This window comes from Musca domestica, unplaced genomic scaffold (assembly GCF_030504385.1).
Source record: "Musca domestica strain aabys unplaced genomic scaffold, Musca_domestica.polishedcontigs.V.1.1 35, whole genome shotgun sequence".
NCBI classification, from domain to species: domain Eukaryota; kingdom Metazoa; phylum Arthropoda; class Insecta; order Diptera; family Muscidae; genus Musca; species Musca domestica.
In genome coordinates, this window is record NW_026712315.1 from 516,844 (window position 1) to 541,334 (window position 24,491).

The window sequence follows — 24,491 nt, forward strand, 5'->3', positions numbered from 1 at the left end:
ATTAGAACATTGCCAAAATTCCAGTAATGGGGGGAGGGTGGAAGGGGTGCTCGAGATAGTATTTTCCTCTGTCCAACCTATTTTCTTGCATGATTCATAAGAAGAGTAACATTGACGTTTCAGCACCCAAAAGCCCACAGGAAGTTCGTTGTCCACGACAAGACAAGACAACTAAACAGATAACAGCAAATACTGGCGATAAAAAAAATTAAATAAAATTTAAATTTTAACACCCTCCACATTTGCAAAACCTTAAAATATTTGTCGGAGATCCCAAAAAGTGTATATATTTCTGATTAGAATAAAATTATAAGGCGATTTAGTGATGACCGTCTGCCTGTCTATTGAAATCACGATAGAGTCCACATTATTTAGAGCAAGAGAAATTTGACTTTATATTATATGCAGGTCGATTTATATTGAAAATGAGCATTATTGGTTCACGTTTAGGTATAGCACCCATTTAACGTGCCTTCCGATTTTCGGATTTGTTTGAGGTTTCTGCCACAATGTCTAAACAAATCAGCTGAAACTTGACAATGGGGGTTCTCTATAGCTATGTTATCTCACTGCAGAAAATATTCGCCACAGGCCTACCAATTGGTATAGCCCCCATATAACGGTACCTCCGGATTTTCGATATTTGGAAGGTTTTTATCATAATTTCCAACTAAATTAGATTAACCTTTTCATGTGAAACTTGACAATTGGGGTTCTTGGTAGGTGTGTTCTCTCCTTGCGAACAATTTTCAATTAAGTATACGAATTGGTATAGGCCCCATATAACCGTATCTCACGATTGTAAATATTTGGAAGGTTTTTGTCACAATTTCCAATCAAATTAGCTGAAACTTGACAATTGGGGTTCATGGTAGGTCTGCTCTCTTCCTGCAGAAAATATTCGTTACAGGTCCACTAATTGGTATATCCAACTTGACACGGGACCTGCAGATTTTTGGTACTTGGAAGCTTTTCGCCACAATTTCCAACCAAATTAGATGAAACTTTAAATTTGGGGTATTTGATGGGTGTATTCTCTCCCTGCAGAAAATTCTCGCTACAGGTGTACTAATTGTTATAGCCTCCATATAACGGTACCTTCCGATATTCGGTATTTGGAAGGTTTTTATCACAATTTTCTAACAAATTGAAATGAAACTTGATAATTGGGGTTCTCGATAGGTCTGTTCTCCCGTTGTAAAATTGTTGGATTCGGATTCATTAATAGGTATAGTTCCCATATAACGTTACCTCCCGATTTTCCGTTTTTTGAAGATCTCTGCCACAATTTCCTAACAAATTAGGTGCAACTTGACAATTGGGGTCCTGCAAAACCTGATCGGTAAAGATCTACTGATTGGTATAGCCCCCATACAACGGTACCTCCAGATTTTCGGTATTTTGAAGGTTTCTATCAAAATTTCCAAGCAAATTAAATGATAACATGGCTTTCGTCCATTTGGGTTATTTTTATACCCTCAGCCATATGACTAGAGAGATATCATTTAATAGGTCAAAACGTGCCTAGTCGAAATAACGGTTTTAGACCGTAGGTCTCTTTGGACCAAATCCGTTTCAGACCATTTGGAGTCGATCTAGCGATGTCGAAGGGAGTATCCGATTTGGTCCAAACTTGGTACATCGAAATATTTTCATCAAACTTAGATCGAGTTCGGAGATGGACAAATATCGCTCCACTCCTTCGGGTACCTCCCCCACAAAAGGTCGAAATTGTCAAAAAATATATTTTCTGCACAGAAAGAAAAAGGACAATCCGATTTTGCTCCAACTTTGCAAATCATAATATTTGCGTCAGTTCTAGGTCATATGCAAAAATGTATAATATCGGTCCACTTGATGGATCAAGTGCCTCTCCCACAAATGGTCAAAATTTTGAATAATTATAACACTTTTAAAATATGATGTTAGAGTCCGATTGTCTTTAAATTTCACACATCCTAATATTTTTATTAGCCGAAGATCTGCTGTGAAGATGAAATATATCGGTCCACTCCTTCTGGTACCTCCCTCACAAAAGGTCGAAATTTCGAATATCCATTAAGCTAATAAAACGCGCAATTAAGATCCGATTCCATTCACACTTGGCACATCTGAATATTTCTATCAACAGAAAATCTGCCGACTCACAAACTTCAGCTAGGTAATTAGACAAACATACTCTTCCACATAGTAACCCATTACTTGGTAAGGTGTAGGGTACGTTATTTTTTTAAACAAAAATAATCAATAACATTTTTTTCATTTTTTATTATTTTTTTTGGAAAATCAATCATTTTCTGTTATTTTCAAGGTTACCAGTTTAAACTGCTTGAAATTGAAGTGGACAAACTCTCAAAATTTCATTTCGTTTGGTTTTGATTTTTTGTATCGTATGTATTTCCTCCCTCCCTTTATGTCCGGTCAAGTTCTTTCAAGTTCATATAATATTGATCGAAAAAAAACGAACGAAACTTATTCGAATATTCCAATCACGTTGCGGGTTCAATGTTCGTATTTAGTTTTTGGTTTCGTTGCGGTAAGTTTGATCAAACAATTTTTATACCGTGGTTCCGTGATGTTTCCTCAAACAACAGTGGCCAACAATGTTTGTTTGGGTGGCCAGTATGGGGTGACAAAGAACAATCAATTTTGGAAATTTTTAAAATATTGTTATAAAAAGAATATTAAATTTAAATAGAAACTAATTGGAATACTTGGAGAGCCATACATTTATTGAAAATTTAAATAAGTAAGCAAAGGCTATAGGCTATAGCAGGTTCGATCATAGGTATATGATGGGTATTCAAAAGAAAAGAATGACCTCAAACTGTCCTTAATTTCCATGAAAAAGAAATCTAAACTCTTCGGCGATACCTGTCAAACCTCCAATGATGCTGGTAATACCTCATTTCAGCTGTGGTCAAAAAAAAAATGCCCATTTACTTCTCAACATGCAATTATGTTGCAGAGATGAGATGAGAGGGGATTTTTTGTTTTAATTCATGTCTCCAGGTCTGGAAAAACGGCCATATGAAAGCTGTGAAAATACCACACAATGCAGTGACATTTATTCCTTTGCCCTTAAACGTGATCAATTTTTTTAGTGACTTTTATTTTTTTTGCCTCCTATCATGATCAAGTTTGCCATTAACTAAATGTAAGAATGGTAGATAGGGATGAGCAAAAAAAAGAAACACATCTTTAGAATTAAATCCCAGCAGCTCCTCGTAAATGGCGACCAGTTTAAGTCTGGCCTGAGACACGGCTTGACAGGCCATCACCAATTAAGTCAAGACAACAAGGCAAGCTAAGATCTCAGCTTGGGGGGCTTTTGAAACTGGATGTTGGCTAAAGCGCAGGAAAAACAGGATTGGGGAAGATTGCTGGCTGCTAGACTAGGTAGGTACAGCATTTAAGGTTCCCCAAGAGGCTTGGTTGGCAAAACACAAAAAATGTAAGAATCTTATTCGAGGTATGAGGTGAAAGTATGGGCAATAGATATATTCGTCGGCAAAAGCTATCACAACAAACAAAAATTAAATTTGCAATACGAGGTATGAGCTAAAAGTTGCGTGGGGATACCTACATACCCACATGCAAACCAAACCAGATGTGGGCCAATAAATCCCATATTTACGTCAGATCTCTGTTGATATACGAACTATGAAAAATATAGGAATTGTGACCGTTTTTTGTGGGGAAGCTATCAGAAGGGGTGGACCGATATCTATCATCTTCACTGCAGATCTGGCGTTGATAAAAATATTGGGATGTGTGAAATTTGCTGAGAATCGAATGCTTATTAAGCATTTTTTGAGAGATATATTTATTCAAAATTTTGACCCTTTGTGAGCGAGGTACCAGAAGGAGTGGACCGATATCTGAAATATTGGGATGTGTCGAATTGGAAATGATTGGGATGTTAATTTTGCATTCTATGAGGGTTATGGGTATTCCAAACATTGACTAGTTGTGAGGGAGTAATTAGAAGCGGTGGACCGATATCTATCATCTTCACAGCCGATGTTGTGTTGATAAAAATATTGAGAAGTATAAAATTTGAAAAGAGTTTCGAATGTTTATTAAGTATTTTTTTTGAGAGATATATTTATTCAATATTTTGCCTCTTTATGGGAGAGGTATCAGAAGGAGTGGACCGATATCTATCAATTTCTCTCTAGATCTGGCTGTGATAGAAATATTGGAATGTGCCGAATTGGAAATGAATGGGATGTTAATTTTGCATTCGATAAGGGTTATGGGTTTTCCAAATTGTAACCCGTTGGCGTCACATGCTTATTGAGCATTTTTTGAGATATATATTTACCCAACATTTTGAACCCTTCTGGAGGAGGTACCAGAAGGAGTGAATCAATATATTTCATCTTCATAGCCTATCTGGCTTTGATAGAAATATTGTGAGGTGGCGAATTTGAAATTAATCGGATAGGGTTATGGGTATCCAAAATTTTGACCCATTGTGGGGGAGTTACCCGAAGGTTAAGATTATTGAAGGTTAAGATTATTGAAAATTATGACCGCTTGGAGAGGGAGGTACCATAAGGAATGACCTGATGTAACCCATCTTCAGAGCAGAACTTGTGTTGATAGAAATGTTGGAATGTGCTGAATTTGGAAGGAGTCGTATGTTAATTTTGCAGTCTTTGAGGGCTATGGTTATTCAAAATTTTTACCTGCCGTAAAGGAGGTACCAGAAGGAATGGCCTTATCTATCCCATCTGCACAGTAGTTCTTGTGTTGGTAAAATTAATGGGATGAGACGAGTTTGAAAAGAAATGCATGTTAATTTTATATTCTACGAGGGTTGTGGGTTTTCAAAATATTGACCCGTTGTGGGGGAGGTAGGAGGGAAGGTATGAGGAAGGAGCGGTCCTACCAATCTAATCTTTAATCTTCATAAACTAGAGTTAGTTTGTGGCAAATTTAAAAATACATTTTAAAAATACAATTTACATCAGGTTGTGTAATACTAAATATATAAATATGTGTGAATTCTAATGAAAATCGGATGCTTATTTCGCATTTTTTAAGGGTCGACATCATCCATCATCCGTTTTTGGAGATACCAGGAAGAGTGCACCATCTTTACGCGAGATCTTTTTATAATAAAAATATAAAGTTGTATGAAATGTGTTAAAGACAATCGGACTCTAATTTCACAATCGGTTCTTATTTTTCATTCTATGAGCCTCGTGGTTATTCAAAATTTCGACCGGTTGTGGGGGAGTTACCAAAAAGGAGCCTGCCTGATGTAGCCATCTTTCTACAATTTCTAGAGTTGGAAAAAATATTGGAATATGCGAAATATGAAGATAATCGGACTTTTCATTCATACTTTTATAAGCATTGTGATTATTCAAAATTTTGACCCCTTGTGGGGAAGGTACTAAATGGAGTGGCAGGATATTGCTTATTTTCCCACCCGACATAGCTCTGAAAAAAATATTAGGTATTGCAAAGTTTGCACAAAATTGGATGACTCTTTCCTGTTCGGTTAGCTAAACAATTTTAGGAAATTTTGTGGGGAAGGTACCAAAAGAAGTGAACCGATTTTACCCATCTCCGAACTCAATCTAAGTTTGATAATAATATTAAAATGTAGCAAGTTTGGACCAAATCGCATACTCCCTTCGAGAGTTATCGTGCGCAACAGACACTGAAAACTGAAATTTGGCCCAAAAAATAGACCCATTCTAAAACCTTTATTTCGAAGAGGCCCATTTTTTCCTATCAAATGATATATTCCTTTTGTAGATATATGGCTGTGGGTATAAAAAGTAATTAAATTTGCAATACGAGGTATGGACTGCAAGTATCGGGGGTAGATTATTGATTGGCGAACAATGAAATCTCCTTTATTAAATAATTTTTTTCCTGCAATTCTTTAATAAAAGAAAAGTCTTTGTTTTCATTTTTATTTCTTCAAAGAGAAAAATAAAAAAAATGAAAATATAAGAAAATCTCCCAAGAAATTCCCTTTTGTGAACTGTCAGTCTTTGTGTGTATTAAATAATTTATATGACTCTAACTAATGATGCCATGAGGAATGCCACGAAAGGGGTGAGGGCTGAGGGGGGCGACATACACAGATGAATGATTTGTTCATTTTATGTCGCTTATAATTTATGCAGTTTTTTTTGTCGTTGTTGCTATTTTAGTTAATTTCAGTTGCTGCTATTGTCTTAATGTTGTTGGTTTGAGAGGCTGGGTATGTCGGTCCGTCCGTCCGCCCATCTATGGGGGAATTATTTGTGGGACAGACTTGGGGGTTGGTTGGCTGGCTGGTTGGTTAATTGAAGATAATTTTGAAATGACTTTCTACACTTGGTGGCTATGAACTCAAATTCTTTGTGTGACTTCTCAGAGCAGTCTTTTAAACATTTTTGTTGCTTTTTTTTTAATTTTAATTATTAATATTCTTACATGGTTGTTGTTGTTGCAAATGCAGCTGATCTTTGTTCCGTTGTTCTTCTACACAATATTCGTTTCAATCGTTGTTATAATTTTTTGTTTTCAATTTTTTTTGTAAGGGCTAATTATTTTAATCGCATTTCATTAACTTGTTATTGTTGTTTTATTTTATTTCATTCTTTTTTTTCAAAAAAATACACAATTTACGTTTTGCAACTGTTTCAGTTTTGAAAAAGATTTCCAATTTTGCCAGTAATGTCAATTTTTCTCAACACTGATAAAACACTTTGCACGCACGTTTCAAATTTTCTTAATTATTTGGATAATTTGGTTTTAAAAAAAAATTATTTTTTTTTGTCAAAGAAAAAACTCGTAGATATTCCAAAATAAAATTTGTTTCAAATAAAGTTCGTTCGGCTCAATTTAGTAAAACGAATGCATGAAATGCTTTTTATTATTAATTATTTCTTAAAATTCAAAACCCGCGTTTATTTGGTTATTAATGAATGGGAGGGCGAGGCTAAAGTTGTTGTGCTTCTTCGAGTAGAGCTATCAACAACCTCCTGCTAAGGCGAGACAAATTCAACTGATCTGTGGTGGAGACAACAACTTAACACAACAACCCATCCAGCCAAACATTTCCCCATTCGCACGACTCTTCGTTGAGTGGCGCTCTCCCACCCAAAACAAAAAAAAAAAAAAAAAGAAAAAAATTCTCCACAGCCAAGATCTCTGAATGGAAGCTTTTTTTGTTTGCTAAAATCTTTGAGCTTTATATTTTGCATTCTCACTGAAAGCTTTTGTGATAAGCCCCACAAAGAGAAACAAAAAACAAATCAACAAAGCGGAAGAGAATTGCAAATGTTGGAGCACCGAATTTCGATGTTGTTGTTTTTTTACGGCACGAGAGCCCATGATTGCAGGTGTGTGAGTGCCATCAACGATGAGTAACGTTTGTTTTGAAAACAATGCGTTGATTTGTTTGTTTACATTTGCGGTGTTGCCACATGTGATTGGGGGTAGAGATATGGAATTTTTTTTTATTTGGGGGAGAAATAATGGAATGAATGGGTTGGAATTCAATACTTTCTATTGGACAAACTAAATGAGTTAGAATTCTGAAATTTAGAATGAGAGTTACTAATGTAGTGCAGAATAGATGTGCCAAAGGGTTTTTGGATATTCGAACTAGAAGTTTACGAAAAGCTCTAGAATAGTGAACGGATAAGGCTAAAAACTTGCAATTTTCTGTTGGGAAGTAATTTGGAACATGATCTGACAAAAATCTGCCCAGATATGGTATTAAAGTTGACCAAACTGGAAGCCGTTATATATTTGTGATATCAATGATAGCACAAGACATAATATACAGAATTGCCACAGTTTGTTACCGGTTTTCTTTCGAACTTTAAGTTTACGAAAAGTTCTAGAATGGTTACGAAAAGTTCTAGAATGGTACTAAACTTCTAAAATGGTACCATTTGGTATTATGTGAACGGATAGGATAAAAACTTCGAACTTTTTGTGACAATCAAGGTTTGGAAATAAGTTTGATATATGAAGGTGTTTTTCGAACTTTACTAAATGGTACTAAATTTGGATCATGATCTGCCATAATCTCAAATATAGTAGTGGTGGTGACTTGAATGTTAACCAAACTGAAAGCCGTAATATATTCGTGATATCAATAATATTTGGCGCAAGACATAATATACAAAATTGCCGGCTCTTATACCCTTATCCGTATCATCATTTGGTACGTGCCATAGCGTGCCTCATTGAAATAAAGATTTCAGATCCTAGGACTATTTGGACAAAATCCGATTCAGGACATTTGGGGTTGACATATGGGGATGTCCAATCGTCCTTCGCAGAGAGTATCCAATTTGGTCCAAACTTGGTACATTGCAATACTATTGATGAACTTAGATCGAGTTCGGAGATGGGCAACATCGGTCCACTCCTTTTGGTACCTCTCTCAAAAAAGCCCAAAAGTCACATAAAATGCGAAATAATATTTCGATTGCCTTCAAATTTCAAACATTCCAATATTTCTATACCCTCCACCATACTATGGAGGGTATATTAACTTTGTCATACCGTTTGTAACTCCTCGAAATACTCTTATCAGACCCAACAAAGTATATATATAAGTAGATTTAGCGATGTCCGTCTGTTGTAATCACGCTATCTTTCGAACGAATTGAGATAGAAGGCTAAAATTTTGCACACATGACTATTTTTCCAGTAGTCAGGTTAAGTTCGTAAATGGGCCAAGTAAGTCCACGTTTTCATATAGCCCCCATATAACGGTACCTCCCAATATTCGCTATTTTGATGATTTTAGAAACATTATTAACCGGAATTGTTTCACATTTGGAATTTGAAGTTCGAAATCGATACTACAGCCTATGACAGAAAATTGTCTGTGTAGGTCCACGTCTTCGTATTGCCCCCATATTTTGATGATTTTAGCGACATGATTCATCGGAATTGTTTCAAATTACGTATTTAGAATTCGTAATGGGAACTACAGTCTGTGACAGAAAATTGTCTATGCAGGTCCAGGTTTTCGTATAGGCCCCATATATCAGTACCTCCCTATATTTGGTATTTTGCCGAGTTAAGATACAATACTCACCAAAATTTTTTGAAATTTCGTATTTGAAGTTCGTAATGGATGCTACAGCCTATGACAGAAAATTGTCTATGCTGGTCCAGGTCTTCGCACAGCTCCGATATAACGGTACCTCCCTATATACGATATTTTGATGATTTCAGTTACATTATTCACCGTTTATTTCAAGTTTTTGAATTTGAATATGGTAATGGCTTATAACAAACAATGTCTATGTAGGTTCACGTCGTATAGACCCAATTATAACGGCTATATTCGGTATCTTTAAAATTTTAACAGAATTTTTTAAGGATTTTATTTTTGTTGCTGCAAAATGGTCAGGCTTATCCCTTTATTGTTGTTTTTATAAAAACAACGTTTGTTTATTAGTGGAGAACGATGGTAATGTTTACCAGGGTTTTTGGATTTTATTTTTTTGAACATTTCCAAATGGTGGAGGATATTGATATTGAACTTACTGCTTTTTAACTTGTTATTAACACAAAATCGGGTGTGAAGATGATATATATCGTCCCACCGCTTCAAAAGTAAAGTACTCAAAAGCTAATTTTTAGACAATTCCATTGAAAAATGTGGCTACAATCATCAAAATATTTACTAGTTATATGGGCGCTATAAGAAGACCTGCACGGACCATTTTCAGTCATAGACGGTACCTATTAATGGTGGATATACAATATCATGGACGTATATAAACAATTATCTTCCAAGGGGTAAAGTACTTAGAAGGAACTCCTCGGGTTAATTTTTAGACAATCCCATTGAAAATTGTGACTAATATCATCAAAATACCGAATATCAGGACGTACGGTTATATTTAGGCACTTCTCTTCCAAGGGGTAAAGTACCCCAGTAGAAACTCTTTGTGTTCATTTTCAGACAATTCCATTGAAAAATGTGACTTAAATCATCAAAATACAGAATATCTATCGTTGTATGGTGGCTCTACGATACCGTGGACCTATATAGATAATTCTCTTCCAGGGGGTAATGTACTCACATGGAGCTCCTTTTGTGAATTTTAAGACAATTCCATTGAAACAAGTGGCTAAAATCGTCAAAAAACCGACGGAACAGACGGATATATGAACAGAAGGACGGACAGAACTAAATCATCTTAGAATTTTACGCTAATCAAGAATATATATATGCGTTGTTAAGTCTAAATTAATTATTTCGATGAGTTACAAATAGAATGACCAACTTAATATACCCTCCATACTATGTATGGTGGAGGGTATAAAAATGACTCATCGCTTTACGCAACAAAAAGTAAATACAAACCCATTTCATTGAAACATCCATAAGATCTGGCATCTATCATACCATTTAGATGAATCAAAACAAATCTATTTGTTAATTACTCTCATTAGCTGTGCTCTTCTTCAATTGCTTAGAATAAAGAGCAGACTTCTTTATCACTCTCTCTCTCTCTCTCTCTTAACAACTCAGCAGCCTCTCACCCTCACTATGTGGTAATCGGCAGCTACTTGTGGTACTTGAAACCCTGTTAACGAAATATATACTACCGGAATCTCCGGGATCTCTGTGAGGTGTTCTCACTTTGTTCAGATATCTACAGTCAATAAAACTATTTGTTGTTATTGTAACAATATTGACAAAAGATATTTTATTGTTTTATAAAAAAAAGTAAAAAAAAAAAAACACAAAGACAACACAGAGACTCTAGTAGTAACAACAACTACAACAACAGTAACAACCAGAAGTTCAGCAAAAGAAAAAAAAAACTGCGAACAGCATAAAAAATGAATTAACAACGAATAGCGATCGATGAATAATGCGGCAATTCTGGGAATTTGAAAACTTCGTCATTCCAAAAACCAACAACATCGGCAATTCTGACACAACACAACAACAGTAGCGTCGGCATCAGCTATAAAGCCACCAGCATTACTGCCGGCATTCAAAGCTGACAAGAAATAGCTACAATGGTGATGGTGAAAAGCGGGAAAGGTGGCAAAGGGGAAGGGTGACAAAAGTTCATGCACAATGATCATACACATTGCTAAAAGCCGTTTGGGTTCTGGCTGCAGGTCTGCGCCGGAGTTGGCTGTGATTCTCAATATGTTGTTTTATTGATTGTCGGTGGCTGCTACAGCAACCACAACTGGGGCATTCATGAATAATTTCTTTGTCATTGTTTCATCTTAAGATTGGGTGCCAGTCAGTTCAAAGGAATTTAAGTTTTTTTCTCCTTTCGTCGTTCTACTAAAGAAAATTGATTTTTCTTAAAAAAAAAAAAAAAAACGTTTTGTTGTGTTTCTTTTTTATACCCTACATCACAAGGTGATCAGGGTATTATGTCTTTGTGCATTTGTTTGTAACAGGCAAAAGGAAATGAGATAGACCCACAGTTCCTTTTGATGATATGCATAGAATCACATTGTGAGTCGATTTATAGATGTCCGTCCGTCCGTCTGTCCGTCTGTCCATGTATTTTTGTAAACAAAGTACAGTTCGCATTTGCCCTATCCAGATGAAATTTTGCACAAATCATTTGTTTGGCCCGAAGACGAACCCTATTGAAATTGGAGATAATCGGTCAAAATTTAGATATAGCTCCCATATATAACTTCGTCCGATTTACCTTTGATTGTGCACCAAACGTCTAATATTTGTCCAAATTGGATGAAATTTGGCACTTACGACCGAATTGAGTCTAGAAGCTAGTATGTAAAATTTGGTGAAGGTCGATTTAGATATAGCTATAGCTCCCATATATACTGTTCATCCGATTTGTCATATTTGTTACCCACAGCCGTAATATGCACTCCGTAACAACGATATTCAGGGAAATATATCAAATACAGCACAGAAATATCTTTGCCAAATTTTATCGAGATCGGTTCCGATATAGCTCCCATATATATCTTTATCCGATTTCAAATTAATTTTGCACCAAATGGGCAATACAAGTCCGAATTTAAAAGATACAAGTGCTTCGGCATATTTAGTCCTTTGAACTTTAAATTATAATTATAATCATAGGACGTATGATTGAATTCTCCCATAAAAACTTTTAATTGTTATGCGCAGCTCTACTAAATTAGCGAAGTGGTGTAGTGTATCATAAAGTCGGCCCCGCCCGACTTTAAGTCTTTCTTTACTGGTTTATACCTCATAGTTGTAAGGGTATTATGTCTTTGTGCATTTGTTGAAAGCTGGGGGAAGCAAGCGAGATAGAACCATAGTTAGTTTTGAGGATCTTCATAGAATCACTTTCTGAGTCGATTTATGCATGTCAGTCCGTCCGTCCATGCAGCTCGCATTTACTATTCGATTGAGATGAAATTGTTCAAAGAATATTTGTTTGGCCCAAGGAAGAACCCTATTAAAATTGGTGAGAAGCGGCTCAAATTTAGACGTAGGTCTCATATATATACAACCGATTTCGGGTTGATTTTGCGTCAAATAACCAATAAGAGTCCAAATGACCTGAATTTTGGCACATTCCACCGAATTCAGTCTAGAAGCAAGTACATTAAACTTGGTGAAAATCGGTTCGGATATAGTTATAGCTCCCATATATATTTTTTATTCGATTTGGGGTTTCAAGTCCCTCACATTCGTAATATGCACTCTACAATAATTATCTTTGGTACCAGATATCAGTTACAGCTCTGAAATAAGTATATCAAATTTGTCAGTCTAGAAAGAAGTACATCAAATTTGGTGAAATTCCGTTCAGATATAGCTTTAGCTCTTATATATATGTTTCATACGATTTGGTCTTTAAGTGATAAATTATATTTGGTACCAGATATCTTATAGAGCTCGGAAATACCTCTGCCAAATTTTATGGAGATCGGCTCAGATTTGGATATGGTTCCCATAGATATCCTTAATCCAATTTCAGGTTCATTGCCCAAATAATGGCTAATATCAGCCCAAATAATATAATATTCTATATTTTAATATAATCCTCCTCCAAGTGATATCATGCACTCTATAGCAAACTATAATTGTTCTAAAGCTAAATGTTGATAGATGGAATGATCTACTTGGAATAAATTCGTTTGTTACGGGAGCTCTACTAAGTATGCATTGTGGTATAGGGTATCATATAATCGGCACCGCCCGACTTTTGATTTTTCTTACAGGTTTATATATTTTTTTGGATAGGAAGACCACCTCTGCTGAAAATTTTCAAGACTTTTCGAAGACTATTAGGAATATTAGGAAGACTATAGGCATATTTTGGACTATCATCGGAGAATTTTTATGAAATATTTTTGGAGAAATATCTGAGCGATAGAACTTTCGAGGTCCAATTGAGCTGTAATCCTGATTTTTTTTAATTTTTGGGTTATAATCATGAATATTTTTCAAGAAATTTTCTGGATGATCTTCTAAGCTATAATAGTCGATCATTTATAGATTTTTTGGGGGTCATCTAAGATTTAATCGTGGATTTTTTAAAGAACATATTTTGAAGGCCATGTGAGTTATAATCTTGGATATTTAAAAAAAAAAATTGTGGACTATCGGAGCCATGATTGATGATTTTTCCACAATATTTTGGGAGGACTATCTGGGCAGAAATTGTGGATTTTTTTATACAATTTTTTTGGAGGGCCATGTCATCAATAATCGTGGATTTTTTTAAGAATTTTTCACGTCATCAATAATCGTGGATTTTTTAGAATTTCTGTTTGGAGGAGCATTTAAGCTGTAATCATGATTTTTTTACATTTTCTTGGAAGAAGTCGTTCATTTGATATGAGAGACACCTTCCACAGTTCTTGTATGGTGAGATGAAAAAACTGCAATCAATTTCAGACTGCTCTCATTTCTAAGCCACTCGTCCGACAGCTGTTAAAATTATTCCAGTGACAGCTTATTACATTGTTTGGACTATTGTGTCTGGAGTATTTTGGAAAGCAAGGTTGGCACTAAAAAATATCAAAGTGTCGATCACCTCAAGCGAGCGCTTCGCCGGGAATGGGCAAAAAAAAAGCAGATCAACATTCGGGCAGCGTGTGACGGCTTCAGTGGCCGTTTGAAGGCCATAATTCGTGCCAAAGGTGACTAATTCGAACAGATCTAAACTTATTCTAAAATTTGATGCTATTTCCGACATTTTTTGGTTTCATTCAATAAAATTAAAAGAAAAAAAAAACTAAATTAAAAATGATGGCGTTTGACTTTGTTGCAGTTTTTTATTTCACCCTGTATCTATCTCCTTTAACGAAAGTTTAGACAAAGTTCAATTTTATTACACCAATGAAGCTCTAATATTTTTTAGGAATATTTTTAGCAACAAGTAAGCAAAGGCTACAGTCGAGCGGGGCCGTCCGTTGAATACCTTACAACACTATAATAAACGATACAGTTTATATAGGCGAGATACTCGAAAGAATTCCACAAGATATTGTGACAAAAACAAAAAAAAAAAAAAACATCAGGTTTCGTTCTCTAATTTTCGAATAATTGCAACTTAAACGAATTTGCTCATTTCCAATTTTTTGGTAGATGTTGCACGTAAATGGTCTTCCTAGATCTGGAACCAATATTTCCCAAAGACCTATAATCCCTCAGACGTGGCAAAAGATTAGCATTTATTATTGGTTTTTGACTGAAACGCAACGAAATCAGCGTTAACAAAATATTCAGAAGTGCGTCTTTCCTGTATTTGTGAATTCTCCAAAAAGTCACCGGAATGGACATTTTCGTATTTTGTCTACAAAAGATGGCAAACTATTTCACACATTGAATATTTTTGGGATGGCCATCCAAAACTGCTTGGCTTTTGCAATGTCCGGTAACCCCCATCCAAATGTGCGTGAGGATCGGGCAATAATTACGACCTGCTGACAATTTTGCAGTTTTTTTGGTCCATTTCAACCCCTAAATAAATGGCGATCATCTCCAAAAAGAGTAGGCTTCTATTCTGACCCTCATCTTATCCCCATGCAAAATTTCGTAAGGATCGGGCCATAAATGCGATCTGTATATGATATCCTGATATCCTAACTACTTAGTTTTGTTAGCTGTAGAAATATTACCAAATGTTTAATTCAAAATGAAAATATGCCAAAAATATGACAAAATTGAAAAAAATATGAGAAAATGTTACAAAATCAATATTTTCATCTATAGAGAGATATTTTTATGCGATTTTTTTAGACGTTTTTTCTTTCCTGCCAAGAGGCCATTCTGAATTAATGAGAACTGTCGAAATTAGTTCAGCCGTTCTCTACATATAAGATATCTTTCAAGCATATCTTCTTTGATAGACATATATATCGCACATATTTTGCTATATATCCGATTTGTTGGATGTTAAAATCAATGTAAAGATCAGAAGTAACCTTGTCATGGCTTTGTGATTTAGCCGGGATTTAACATATTCGCGGTTAAATGAAAAATTTTGAATTTTTTCAACACAAAAGATATGGTCTATTTTACCCGCTAAATATTATCCGATGACCACCCAAATTGGTAGGCTTCTTCCCTGCCCTAAACTCTAGTTACATGCGAAATTCCGCGTCGATTGATCTATAATTGCGACCTGTATAGCTACTGCAAAATCCGACATTTTTCAGTATTTGGTCCATTTCAACCCCTAAACATTTGGCGATCATCTCCAAAAGAAATAGGGTTCTATTCTGACCTCAACCCCACCTACATTCTAAATTTCGTGAAGATCGGGCCATAATTGCGACCTGTAGAGTGATTACAAATTAACATGGACAGACGGACGGACGGACGGACGGACGGACATACATAGCTAGATCGACTCAGCTCGACGAGCTAGGAAGATCCATATATACTTTCCTATGTGGGAAACCAATATTTCGAGGTGTTACATAATTTTTGGCCCAAGCAAACTTATAATACCCCCAACACATAGTGTTGTAGGGTATAAAAATATTATATTAAAATATAACCCCCCAAAATAGATTCTGAATTCCAATGGTGTATACGTTATTCTTTCTATATTTATTACAGTTAATGCGCAAATGTCGGGTGACACGTAATATGAAATATAGTATTCTTATACCGCATTTAAAAACCCGCTCCAATTACCACCAAAATCCCATCTGTATCAAAGTACAGAACACAAAACTTATGAATGAAATTTTTATGGGAATTTCCGATTCTGTGTTGTGTTTTTCTTCTTTCTCACCAGAAACAGAATACGTTCAGAATTTGTTGTTGTAGCTTTTATGCTATGGTGTTTCCAGTTTCTGATTAATATGAGATATTCAAGAGGAGAGTCTCTGTAGTTCAAATGAGCAACAATAATCTGTTTTATTTATTAAAATTTTAATTTATTTAATTTTGTTTTTTGGTTGATATTTTATTGAAATGGCACACGTCTGCTGTTTCTTTCATTGTCGTCACGATAATAATGATGACGATCATCATCATTAACAGCAACATCATTAACAGCATGTTGTGTCCCACCGCCAGGCAGACAAACAGACATTTAGCCATTGTGTGTATGTTTATTTGACTGTTCTTTTTGTTTGTTTGTCATCCAGTGACCGACCAGCCAGTTCGGTCATATGGACTTTACTTGGCTGGTCCGTCTGCATTGCGGGGGGAAATAGACAATTTGCTCCGGCTCACAGTGCAATATAGACAGTTTTTAGTATGCGTCATAAAGTTATGGGCCAAGCCCATATGATTTAATAGTGTGAGAGTGTGTGAGTTTTTCTTTGCACAGCGGGAATGCCCCCTACAGTAGGCCTAAAAAATATGAAATTAAATAGTAAAAAATTGTGTTGGCGTTAATCAATTGTTACACCACCACAACCACCAACGTTGACCGCCATTGGGAAATTTTGTATGGGGAATGGTTATAAAACTTATGATGAGATTAAAGAAAACTTTGAAGAGAATATTCGTCATAATTGGTAGGCAGGTCTGATCTATTTACGAATGACCTGTAACAGGTCTTCTAAAGGGCCAAATAATCGAGGATTTTTTTAACGGATTTTTTTTAATTTGTTGAAAACAATAATTTTTTGGAGAATTTTGGCTTTTTAAAGACTATTTTTGGAGGATTAAAAAAATTTTTTTTTTTTTGAAGCACCAAAAATCGCGTAAATTTTAAGAAATATTTTTGGAGTATTTTGTAAAGAAATTTATTGGAGGGGCATCTTTATGACCCGCGGTCGTGAATATTTTAGAAAAAAAAATTATTGTAGGAATTTTAAAAATTTTTATACCCTACACCACAGTGATTATGGTATTATGTCTTTGTGTATGTGTTTGTAACAGAGAGAAAGAAGCGAGATAGACCCATAGTTAATTTTGGGATCTTCATAGAATCACTTATTGAGTCGATTTATGCAGTTGTCAGTCTGTCCATATATTCTTCTGAACAAATTGAGGTCGCATTTATTATCCGATTGATATGAAATTTTGCAAACAATGTTTGATTGGCCCAAGCTAATATCAGTCCAAATGACCTGCATTATCAATCCAAATGACCTGCATTTTGGTACATCCCACCGAATTCAGTCTAGAAGCAAGTAAATCAAATTTGGACAAAATCGGTTCAAATATAGCAATAGCTCCTATATATATGTATCAAACAATTTGGGGTTTTAAGTCCTCACATGCGTAATATGCACTCCAGAAGAGTGATATTTGGTACCGGATATCAGATACAGCTCTGAAAAAAGTGTATCAAATTTTGTCGAGATCGGTTCAGATTTGGATATAGCTCCCATATATATCCTCAACCGATTTCGGGTTAATTGTGCACCAAGTGCCTAATATCAATCCCAATGAACTGGCATATCCGACCGAATTCAGTCTAAAACCAAGTACTTCAAGTTTGGTGAAAATCGGTTAGATATAGCTATAGCTCCAATACATATATACGATTCATCCGATTTTCTGTTTAAGTCTCTCAAATTCGTAATTTCCATTCGAAAACAATGATATTTGGTACCAGATATTTTATAGAGCTCGGAAATATCTCTGCCAAATTTTATAAAGATGGGTTCAAATTTGGATATAGGTCCCATATATCATCAACCGATTTCGGATTAATTGTGCACCAAATGGCCAATATCCGTCAAAATGACCTTAATTACATTAAATTCGGAGAAAAGCGGTTCAGAAATAGCTATAGCTCCCACATATATGTTTTATCCGATTTGGTGTTTAAATCCCTCACATCCGTAGTATGCATTGGACAACAATGATATTTGGTACCAAATATCTTATAAAGCTCGGAAATACCGTCAAATTTTATCGAGAACGGAAAAGATTTGGATATATCTCCCTCAATCCGATTTCAGGTTAATTGCGCAAATAATGGCTAATATACCAGCCCAAATGGAGTGAATTTCGGGACGTACGTTTCCATTTTGTGCAACTCGGCTTTAATACATTTTTTTAATACAGGGTTGCCCATATTCGACGGACCTTTGGGCCCATTCCAATCGACGAGGCTTGTCCGAAGGCAACATTCTTTGCGTCAATTGAATTTTGTACGGGAAAAAATGCAAATCAATGCGAATAATCCGTTGTAAAGTGGATCGAGCCATGCCCAACTGCTGAGAACGGCGTTTTTGGGAAAGGTTTTAACCTTTAATCGTGGATTTTTTTATGCTTTTTGAGGACCACTTGAGCTATTCTCCTGGATTCATTTTTTTGGAGGACAATCTAAACTGTAATCATGATATTTTTAGGCTTTTACACATTTTCTTGAAAAAAAAAACGCTTTCATTTGTTTTACGGGCCTCATATATGAGAGACACCCTACCACAGCTCTTCTATATATCTGTCTCCTTAACTGCCTATTAACCTATTTTGTTGAATCTAGAAAATTTCCTAATCGTCTCAATATGACTAATTGCCACTACCTTGGTATTTACAAACACACACATACGTAATTATTCCCTTCACACACATACACACACACCACAAATAAAAAACTTAAACAAATATTAATTTTATTTCACTAATTAATTGTTGTAAAATAGAGCTCCTTTGTTGATTTTTTCGACGCGAAAAAAAAGAATTACAGCACCCCCAATGGAATATTTTAACAATGAAATGCAATTAAACAAGAAAAACTTGTATTACCAAATAGGTAACAAAGTTCGTAATGGAAGACAGCAGAAAAACTCGCGCAAGGTATTGAACGCACTTCAGATCACTGAGTCACCGAAAAAATCCCCTATTTGAGTACCTTTCAAAAAAAAAAAAAAGTATGAATTGCAGAAGATGAGGCTAATGAAATGATCCCTCCAAATAATTAACAATCTATTCGTTTTAAAAAATGTCATGTTAATGAGAATTATAACCTCAACTTTTCGCTTTATGTAAAAAAAATATATAATTCTTCAAAATAATGTCCAATTCGATTTTTTCAAAATTTGAGTACTCTCCTTAGGTGGTCTCCTTTTCCAAACATGAATTTTCTATATTTAGATGTTGAACGCTTGCAGTTTGTGTCAATCACATTCGATTTTGAATTGTTAATGACCTTGAACCCATAATCATTTTCTAATTTAGGAAAGTGATATTTTCAAGGAACCTATGAGTGCTATGAACTCCCCCTAATTAGTTTTTAAATAGCTCGAAATTGAAAAATATAATTTATTTCGAAAATTTGAGAAAGTCATTTATATATTTGACAAAAAAGGCCAATGACCCCTTCTATGACCGACAATTCTTTCGATTTTAGAAGCATTAAATCGGGTATTGGCCTTTATCTTGTCATAAAACCTTTTTGAAGTGCATTTTTAAGAAAAAAAAATTATAATTGCAATTTTTGTATAGAACGTTTTAGGGTAGAACCATCTCTGCTTAATCGTGGATATTTTAAACAATATTTTTTTTGAGAATTTTTTTGAAGTGTATTTTGGCAGGACCATCTGAGCTACATATCCGGATCTTTTATACATATTTTTTGAGAATTTTTTAGAATCATTTTTGGTGGAATTTTTAATGGAATTTTTTGAGGGAACTTTTGATTAATAATCTTGGATTTTTGAGGACCATCTGAACTATAATCCTAGATTTTTTTGCGAAAATGTTTGGGGATTTTTTATGTTATTTTGTAAAATATTTTAAGGACCTTCTGGGCTTTAAGAAAAGTTTTAAAGGACTATTATGGATTTTTTTTTTAATTTTTTGAGCATCTTTAGAGAAGCCTTGTATATTTTAAAGAATATTTTTGGTTGAATTTTTTGAAGGAACCTCTGAATTATAATCATGGATTCTTGGGGACCAGAATATTTTAGAGGACCATATGGAGGATTTTTTATAGAACATTTTTCAAGAACCATCTGATCTATTATCGTAGATTTTTTGAAATATTTCTTTGAGGATGTAATTTTTTAGAGGACCATTTGGACTCTTATCCAGGATTTATAAAATTTTTTTCGGGGACCATCTGGGCTTTAGTAGAGGATTACTTTTTTGTTTATTGAAGAATTCATTTAAAAAATAATCCTGATTTTTTTGATATTTTTTTATATAATTTTCCTTCTGAGCTATGATCCTTAACTTTTTCAGAATATCGTTTGAAAAAAAATCAGAAAATTTTCGGAGGACCTTCTGGGTCCAAAATATAATCCTGAAATTTTTATAGAATATTTTTAAAGACGCTTAAGGGAATTTTTGGAGGGTCATCTGAGCTATATTTCTAGATTGTTTAAAGAATATTTTTGGAGGATATTTTATGAAATGTTAAGCTATAATCCACATTTTTTTTAAAAATATTGTTGGAGGATTTTTTTAAAGAAATTTTTAGGAAGACAATTTTAGCTGAAACCCGAATTTTTTATACCCTCAGGGGGTATATATCATTTGATACGGCCAAAACGTGCCTCATCGAAATAGCGGTCTAAATTTCTCTTAAACTTTGCAAATCCAGATATTTGCTAGGTCAGGTGAGAAAATGGACAATATCGGTTTGCAAGTACCAAAGGGCTAAGATTTCGTATAATTATAAGAAAATGTGATATAAGAGTCCGATTGTCTTCAAATTACGTACACCACAATATTTTTATTAATCCAAGGTCTGGTGTGAAAATGGATTTATCGGCACACTCGTTCTGTTACCTCCCCCACAAAGGATCAACATCTTAAATATACGTGAAGAAAATAAAACTCGAAAATAACATCTAATTCAGACTAGGTGCATTTTAATATTTTCATCAACACAAAATCTTTTATAAAGATTGTAGAGATCGGATCATTTCTTTTAGTACCTGTCCCACATAGGGTTCAAGATTTTGAAAAACAAATCGCTGAAAGAAAGGGAAATAAGCATCCAACTTTCTTCAAATTTTGATTTTAGAAGAAAACAAGTAAAAAATCTGTTAGTTCGGCGGGGCCGATCTTTGAATACCCTCCACCATTTGGAATGACTTTGGTGATTTTCAAAAAAATAAAATCCGTTAAAAATTCTGTTAAAATCTGAACAATAACGAATGTATCTGTTATGTTAGGGTCGATGACGTGGACCTGCATAGGCAACTTTTGCCATAAGCCCTTACAATATTCAAATGCGAAACTTGAAAACATTTAACCTGCACGGACAATTTTATGTCATAGGCTGCAGTATGCATTACGGCCTTGTAATTCGAAATTTGAAACAATTCAGGTGAATAATGTCGTTAAAATCATCAAAATACCGAATATCGGGAGGTACCGTTATATGGTGGCTATGCCAAAACGTGGACCTACATGACTCATTTTCAATACCAAAAGTACTGCAGATATAATACACATTTGAGCAACATTTTATCAACCTACTTCATTTCGTTCGGAAGTTAGAGAGATTTTCACAGACGGACCGACGGACATCGACACAGAATTTTATGCTGATCACGAATATATATATATATATATATATATATATATATATATATATATATATATATATATATATATATATATATATATATATATATATATATATATATATATATATATATACTTTGTGGGGTCTAAGATATGTACTCTCCATACTATGGTGCAGGGTATACACATTTGAATGACCTTTATGGCAATAATTGTGGACTTCTTGAAGAATATTTTTGGAGGACCATCTGCACTGTAATTTTTGATTTCTTAAAGAATATTTTCGGAGGATTATTAAAGAAATCAGATGAAGAAAAATCTGTGGATCGTGCATGTTTTTAAAGAATATTTTAAAGGCATTTTTAAAGGACCATCTGATCTATGATCGTTTTTTTCTTTATCTTTAATCGTAAATTATTTAAAGAATATTTATGGGGGATTTTTTAAGACATTTAGTTGAGGACCCTTTGATCTATAATCGTAGATTTTGTTAGAAATATTCTTGGGGATATAAAAAAAGTTGGAGCAAAAATCGCGCACTTGTTAAAGTTTATTTTAAAACACTTTTTCGGAATATTTTTAACGAATATCTGAGGTGTAATCGCGGATTTTTTAAGCATTTTCTTTGACAAAGAAACATGTGAGCTTTAGTCGTGGATTAAATTTGGATTTTTTAATTAAATCATTTTTGATCATAAAATAAAATAGAACAAATCCCCTTCTATTCATGTAGTCTCGTAGGGCATTCAAACAACCACCCTCAACTTTCTTGCTTCTAACGACACAAATTTCAAAATCTTTAAAAGATTTTGATTGGATCATCATTCAAATACAACAAAAAGAAAACAAAATCACAGAATAAAACGATGAATGAAAGTCAATGAATAGTCAAATGAATGAATACAGAAGGACCATGACTCATCCATTTCGCCTGCCGGCAAGAAAGCGAAACAATACGCACATATTTCAATATTTCTTATTCATATATATTGTATTTCATTTTGTATCCAAGTCAATTTGAATATGCAAACTTGAATGTAAACAAATGTTTTTTAATTTGAAATGAGCAGTGGCAATTTGTTGAATTTTTTTCGGTAGAAAAACTGGTTTTGCTAATTAGTAACCAATTTTACAACAGCGAACATTTTTATGAATGGAATATTGAGGTAGGAAAATGAAATCTGAGACCATAGAGTAAAAAGAAAAAAAATTAAAAAATGGAAGATATTTGAGGTATTATCATGGATTTTTTTAGAATGTATTGGAAAGGTTATCTGAAGAATATTATTATTATTCTGGATATTTAAAAAAAAAATGTGCAGGACAATCTGAGCTATAATCGTGGATTTTTTTTAAGACACAATTTTTTAAAGAAATTGGGAAATTTTTAAAATAAAATTTTAGGGAAACCGTTTGCTCCATAATGGCGGATTTTCGTAAAATATTTTATGCGACCATTTAAGTCGTGGATTTTTAGAATATATTTATTGAGCGCTTTTTATTTTTTTATGTTTTGTTAAGGACCAGCGAGGATTTCCGAAGAATATTTTTGGAAGTTTTTTTTTAGGAACAAAATTTGGAGGGCCATCTGAGACGAAATTGTGTACATTTGAAGAAGCCTCCATCATCTGGTCGTGAATTTTTTTGAACGATTATTTTGGGGCACTCTCAGCCCAAAAATCGTATTTTTAAAGAGGTCATTGAAGGACTCTCATTGTGATTTTTTTAGGGACTATAAGATCGATAATTGTGGGTTTTTAAGTTTTTTTTTATGAATACCTTAATCGACTAGATTTTTTTTGTGGACCAATAATCCAATAATTGTGATTTTTGTCCGATTTTTTGTGCGCCGCTCAAGCCACTAACTGCATTTAAAAATAACGAGTAAGAAATCTTTAAATCGCCGGGCCGAACCTTGAATACCCTCCACCATTTGGAACGAATTTGGTAATTTTCAAAAAAATAAAAACCGTTCAAAAGTCCGTTAAAATCTTAAAAATACTGAAAATAGCCGTTATATTAAGGTGTACACGACGACGTGGACCTGCTTAGGCAACTTTTATCATAAGCCATAACAATATTCAAATGAGAAACTTCGAGAAAATTCGCTGAAAAATGTAGCCAAGATAATCCAAATACCGAATATCGGGAGGTACCGTTAAATGGGGGCTATACCAAAACGTGGATCATAGGCTGTAGTATCCATTACGAACTTCAAATACCAAATTCCGGTGAAAAATGTCGCTAAAATCATCAAAATACCGAATATCACGAGGTACCATTATATGGGGGCTATACGAAGACCGGGAACAACATAGACAATTTTCAGTCACAGGCTGTAAGACCCATTAGTAACTTCAAAGATCAAATTTGAAACAATCCCCTTGAATAAGGTCGCTTTAATCGCCAAAATACCGAATTTAGGGAGGTACCGTTCTATGGGGGCTATACGAAGACGTGGACCTACACTGACAATTTTCTGTCTTACGCTGCAGTACCCATTACGAACTTCAAATACCGATTCCGGTGAATAATGTTGCTCAAATCATCAAAATACGGAATATCGGGAGGTATCGTTATATGAGAGCTATACGAAGCCCTGGACCTGCACATTTTCAAT

General features: G+C 34.5%; 1 protein-coding gene across 5 annotated transcripts in view; it reads right to left on the reverse strand.

The window, feature by feature from the left end:
* The window catches only part of LOC101888990 (matrix metalloproteinase-14), a 118,613-nt gene that overhangs the window by 88,535 nt on the left and 5,587 nt on the right, over window positions 1-24,491 (reverse strand). For 4 of the 5 annotated variants that reach the window (XR_009342807.1, XM_005179291.4, XM_005179289.4 and 1 more), the window contains exon 1: window positions 6,445-7,020. The exons of the other annotated variant lie outside the window; for it this stretch is intronic. The gene's annotated coding sequence lies outside the window, so the exon portion shown is untranslated. Of the gene's footprint in view, window positions 1-6,444; window positions 7,021-24,491 lie in introns of those variants that run through there. 5 annotated transcript variants of the gene reach the window in all.